Here is a 5,482-nt window from a genome sequence, read left to right on the forward strand (position 1 = left end):
TACTCACTCTTATCCCACCTGCAACAATACTCAAACTCTTAATTGCCATTTGAGTAGTGATGGGTTATGTGCCGTTGGTGTTTCCATTATGTTGGGTTAATGTGGGAATATTTCTCATTATTCTCTGGTGCGGCAGCTTCATGAGCATGAGCTTGGCACAATCACCATCTTCATCATCACTCAATGGAACGGATGATCGGCTAGCCTTGCTGGCTTTCAAGGCTCGCATAACCGAGGATCCGTTTCACGTTTTGAGTTCTTGGAATGACTCCGTCCCCTACTGCGAGTGGCAAGGCATCACGTATGGTAGTCACTGGCATCCAAATAGGGTTAAAGCGTTGGAGTTATGGTCCTATGAACTGATAGGATCCATTGCCCCGGAAATAGGTAACCTCAGCTTCCTTGGGATGATTTCTCTGGAAAACAACAGCTTACACGGTGAAATTCCTCATCAGATAAGCTTTCTAGCCAGGCTTCAATATTTATATCTACACAACAACTCTTTTGAGGGGAAAATCCCACCCAACATATCACGTTGTTCTAACCTTAGAACACTCCAGTTGAGTTACAACAATATTGCAGGAAAATCCCAATAGAGTTCGGGTCCCTGTCAAAGCTTCAAGTCCTTGCAGTACATAACAACCGTTTAAGTGGACAGATTCCAACCTCTTTTGCTAATCATTCATCACTTGAAGTCATTTCTATGTTATACAATGGATTCAGTTGAAGTATTCCAGATGCCTTAGGCCAAATGCCAAGATTAATGAAGCTTTATTTTTATGGAAATAAGTTATCAGGTACAATACCTCCTGCTCTATACAATCTTTCCTCACTCCGTCTTATTGATTTTGGAGCTAATCGACTTCATGGGAGTCTTCCACCAACATTAGGATTCAATTTACCCAATCTACAATGGTTTTCAATTGGAACAAACCAATTTCATGGATCTCTTCCAATTTCAATTTCGAATCTATCAAAACTCCAGATGTTTCAAGTCAACGACAATAATCTAGTTGGGAAAGTGGCAATTGATTTTGGAGGCTTATCGAAACTAACTACTTTATTCTTAGCCTCCAATCATTTGGGAAGTGGAGAGAGTGATGACTTGAGTTTTATCCAACTGCACTAGTTTGAAACAGTTAGATCTTTATGGTAATCTATTTGGTGGTGCGCTCCCCAACTCCATGGCAAACTTGTCAACTCAACTGAGTGTGCTTATAATCGATGAAAACCAAATATTTGGAAAAATCCCAACAGGGATGGAGAACCTTGCAAGCTTGGAGTTGTTGAGCTTAGCTAGAAACCTCCTAGAAGGCAGTATCCCATCTTCATTTGGAAGATATGAAAAGCTATCTGGCCTTTATTTAGATGGGAATATATTCAAGGGGCCAATCCCTTCTTCTCTTGGAAATTTAACAGCATTAAATGATCTCCATTTACATGGTAATCATTTGCATGGAAAAATACCTTCAAGTCTTGGGAAATGCAAAAGTTTGTTACGATTGAGCCTCTCCGAAAATAATTTCAGTGGTATCATCCCCAAAGAAATATTTTATATTTCCACACTAATAGAACTAAAGTTGAGCAAAAATCATATCTTTGGTTCTCTAACTTTGGAAGTGGATTCATTGATCAATCTTGAAATCTTAGATGTTGAAGAGAACATGTTGTCTGGTGACATCCCAATAGCCCTTGGTGTTTGTACGAGCCTACAACACATTTATATGAGGAGAAACTTATTTCAAGGGTCTATACCATTCTCTCTTAGTTCTCTCAGAGGTCTTGAAGATTTAGATATTTCACACAACAACTTCTCTGGCCTTATCCCAAAATATTTAGGAACATTCAAGTTTCTCCAAAATTTAAATTTATCATCTAATAATCTAGAGGGTGAGGTACCAACCGAAGGAGTCTTTAGAAACTTGAGTGCATTTTCAGTCCTTGGGAACATTAAACTTTGTGGTGCAGGCATGCAAGATTCAAAAGCCCAAAGAGGATGGTAAGCTACAAGTTCTCAAATTGATAATCACCATATGTGGTTGTGGGGCTTTTCTATCTTTGATTTGTACAATATTATTTTTCATTATTCATCAAAGAAGGAAAGATAGGAAAGAATCCACGATACCTTTGTTGGGGGGTCATCATTTTAAGGTATCTTATGCTCAACTCCTTAAAGCCACTGATGGATTCTCATCAGGGAATTTGATTGGAGTAGGGAGTTTTGGTTCAGTATACAGAGGTGTTCTCAATCATGGAGAAACAATTGTTGCAGTTAAGGTCTTCAAAATTGATGAAAGAGGTTCGTCTAAGAGTTTCATGGCTGAATGTGAAGCCCTTCGAAGTATACGACATCGTAATCTTGTCAAGATCTTATCAAGTTGCTCAAGCATAGATTTTAAAGGTAATGATTTTATGGCTTTAGTGTATGAGGTCATGCCTAATGGGAATCTAGAGAAATGGTTATATTTGCATGCAAATGGAGTGGATGATGAACAAAGGCATTTAAACCTCATTCAAAGACTGAATGTTGCGATTGATATTGCCACAACTTTGGATTATCTTCACCACCATTGTCATATGCAGATTATCCGTTGTGATATAAAGCCAAGCAATGTTCTTCTTGATGATGATTTAATTGCACACTTGGGTGACTTTGGCATATCAAAAATTCTTTCAAGAGCCACGGGAAGATCTCAAAATCAATCCAGCTCAATCAGAATAAAAGGATCTATTGGATACACCGCACTAGGTAATGTGGCATCTTTATTATCTAATATGAATATTTTTCTCTTCTTTTGTGATTTTATAAGATGAGTCCAAGTATTTGTCTCTCATATTCCACTTCAAATTTGAAGGCATGATTATTATTTCATTGAGACTCCAATTATTTGTCTCACATATTCCCCTTCAAATTTCAAGGCATGATTATTTTTTCACTAACATGTTAAAGTATTTTTGGTCTCTTCGTAAAGAAGAGACTAAGATTCAATGTCTCAAACAATTGAAAAGTGATGCAAGAAAGGTGCTATCCTTGACTTCACTTGACTCCTCTTCTGCTCTTTATTTCCACCGCAAGCATATATAACCTACGGAATTTCGTCCATGTTTATGCTCGACTTCACCTTTGAATTCAATAGAAAAAGAAGAAAACAAGCCCTTCCTATGTCATGTTTATCTTATTGTATAATCAATAGGATTATCATATTCTTGCTAGTTCCAATAGTATTTACTACCCATGATGCATATATTGCAGAGTATGGTGGAGGAGCTAATGTATCAAGACATGGTGATGTCTACAATTATGGAATTTTGTTGTTAGAGATGTTCACTAAGAAACGACCTACTGATGAAATGTTTAAGGATAGCTTTAATCTTCATTTCTGGGCAAATATGGCTTTGCATGATGATGTGATGGCTATCGTTGATCCATCATTTCTCCACATGGAAGAAGATATTGAAGAGACAACCGAAACTATAGCTGAAACCGCTGAGAGTCACAGATGCATAAAGGAAATTGTTTGAGAATGTCTCAATTCAGTTATTGGAATTGGGGTTGCTTGCTCAGCTGAATCACCATCACACCGAATGGACATTAGTGTTGTGGTCAATGAACTACGGTTGATCAGGGACATTTACCTTGGATCGGATACTTTGCAACGAAGAGTATAACCCAAACTTAGAAGGGGTATTGAACTTGGTAAGTGATCACTTCCTTTAAGAATAGAAGCTTCTTGTCATCTAATGTATGAGTAAATTCATTAAAGTTTCTTAAACTTGCTGGTGTAGGACTATCTTCTAAGGAGTTTGGGAAGATGGATGCTTTTCTGGCTGGATAACTATTTTCATTTTTTTTTTTTTAATTTCCTTTTTAGGAATTAGTATAATTGTTTTTGGTGTTCTCTCTATCATTCATGGGTCAAGCAGTTAAAAAGGAACTGTTGTAATTCTTTTTGGGCAATCTTTCTTCTCGTGTATACCTTTTCTTCTTCTCAATTAAGCAAGATTATTTGTATTTCGAAGATGACCAATTGTGGAAAAGGTTAGTAACAAAAGTGAAGAGCTAGGTTTAAGTGTTACCATTGTTGTTAAGGTTCAACTTGTGAATTATGATGGAAGTAGTTGTTAAGATCACATTGAATCCTCAGTATCCTTCAACTTATATATCAGAAACTTTTGCATTTGGAGGCAACAGGAAGGTCGCAGATCAAGAGAAGGAAGGCTTGGGTCACCTGACTCCGAAAAAAGTTGGTCACAGTAAGGATTTCTTGAAGGATTACTTTACTCCTTAAACAATTTCTTTATTCCACTCTGTTCTTGTCTCACCACAAGTTTCAGAGGCTTTATTTCTAATATACAATACTTGATGGCAGAAGTTAGGCTTTATATTACCAAGTTTTGTGTTGTTTCTTTCTTCATTAGAGCGTTTTCTTTGTGAAATATGTTATGCATAATATCACATACAATTTCTATTGGAGGCCTTCGCAGGTTGTTTTTCCTTTTTTAGTCTAAATTTTTAATGGATCAGATTTCAGAGGAATGGGCAGTCAAAAGCAAAAGCAAGAGAAAAGACTATGATGAGTTCCTGCAACATGTTACTGCCATGCTTACACAAGTATCTGAACCCCCCCTAGATAGTCTCATGATAGGGACTATAATTCTACAGGTCTAATGGAGAAGCATCTCCAAAAGCTTGCAGATTTGAAGGCTATTTCGAATTCTATGGCAGAAATGGAATTGGAGAAGAACAAGCTCCTCAACAGTTTGATGGACAACAATGGTGAGCAACATATAAGTATTAATCTCCATAATTTTGTTGTAAACAGACAAATGCTGGATATTTTGTTACCTTAGTTTTGGTTTGAGCTTCAGATCTAACTTCTTGATTTTCTCTTATGTAGGTGACAACACTAAAACCTACATAGATGAACCTTAATATAGAAATATCCATGGTAACTGAAAATCGATAAATCCTATTGCAAAGACATGTGTAACTGAACACATATGAAACGTGTATGGATTTCATATCGTTGATTCTGATTAATAAACGGTGCAAACCTTTATTGGCGTGGTCTCTATGGGTTATTGACGCTTCCAGAAGTGGAGAGAGAAAGACAAAGACACTTTTGACTCTCTAAGCCAAATCAGTGAATGCTTCTCTGCCCTTCTTTATTAGCTTTTATCTATTTCATATTTCCTCCACTTTGTCGTTTCAAAGTTCAGAACTCATTTAGTCTTTTGTTGTGATACAACCATGGGAATGAATGATGCATGATCTATATATTATATCATATTTTAACATAGTGATGATGCACAATGGGTGGATTTATCTACCTTCTTCGTGCTATACGGATGGGTTTTTTTCTATAGGGTTTTGGGTTTATCTTTGCATGACCAGGAAGATGAGATTTTCTTGTGACTTTGGTTATGAGTCATCAAGAAAGGCACATCAGGGAAAAATGGCTTTGAGGTTTTTTCACTACTT

The 5,482-nt window shown here is 36.9% G+C and overlaps 1 pseudogene across 1 annotated transcript; it reads left to right on the top strand.

Moving 5' to 3' along the window:
* LOC149008411 (uncharacterized) lies at positions 1-4,772 on the top strand (annotated as a pseudogene). The gene is made up of 3 exons (XR_016175108.1): positions 1-2,749; positions 3,254-3,697; positions 3,787-4,772. The product of XR_016175108.1 is annotated as an uncharacterized LOC149008411 (transcript).
* The last annotated feature ends 710 nt before the right edge of the window (positions 4,773-5,482 follow it).

Source organism: Hakea prostrata, chromosome 8 (genome assembly GCF_041222555.1).
Source record: "Hakea prostrata isolate BN-2017 chromosome 8, UWA_Hpros_2, whole genome shotgun sequence".
Lineage (NCBI taxonomy): Eukaryota > Viridiplantae > Streptophyta > Magnoliopsida > Proteales > Proteaceae > Hakea > Hakea prostrata.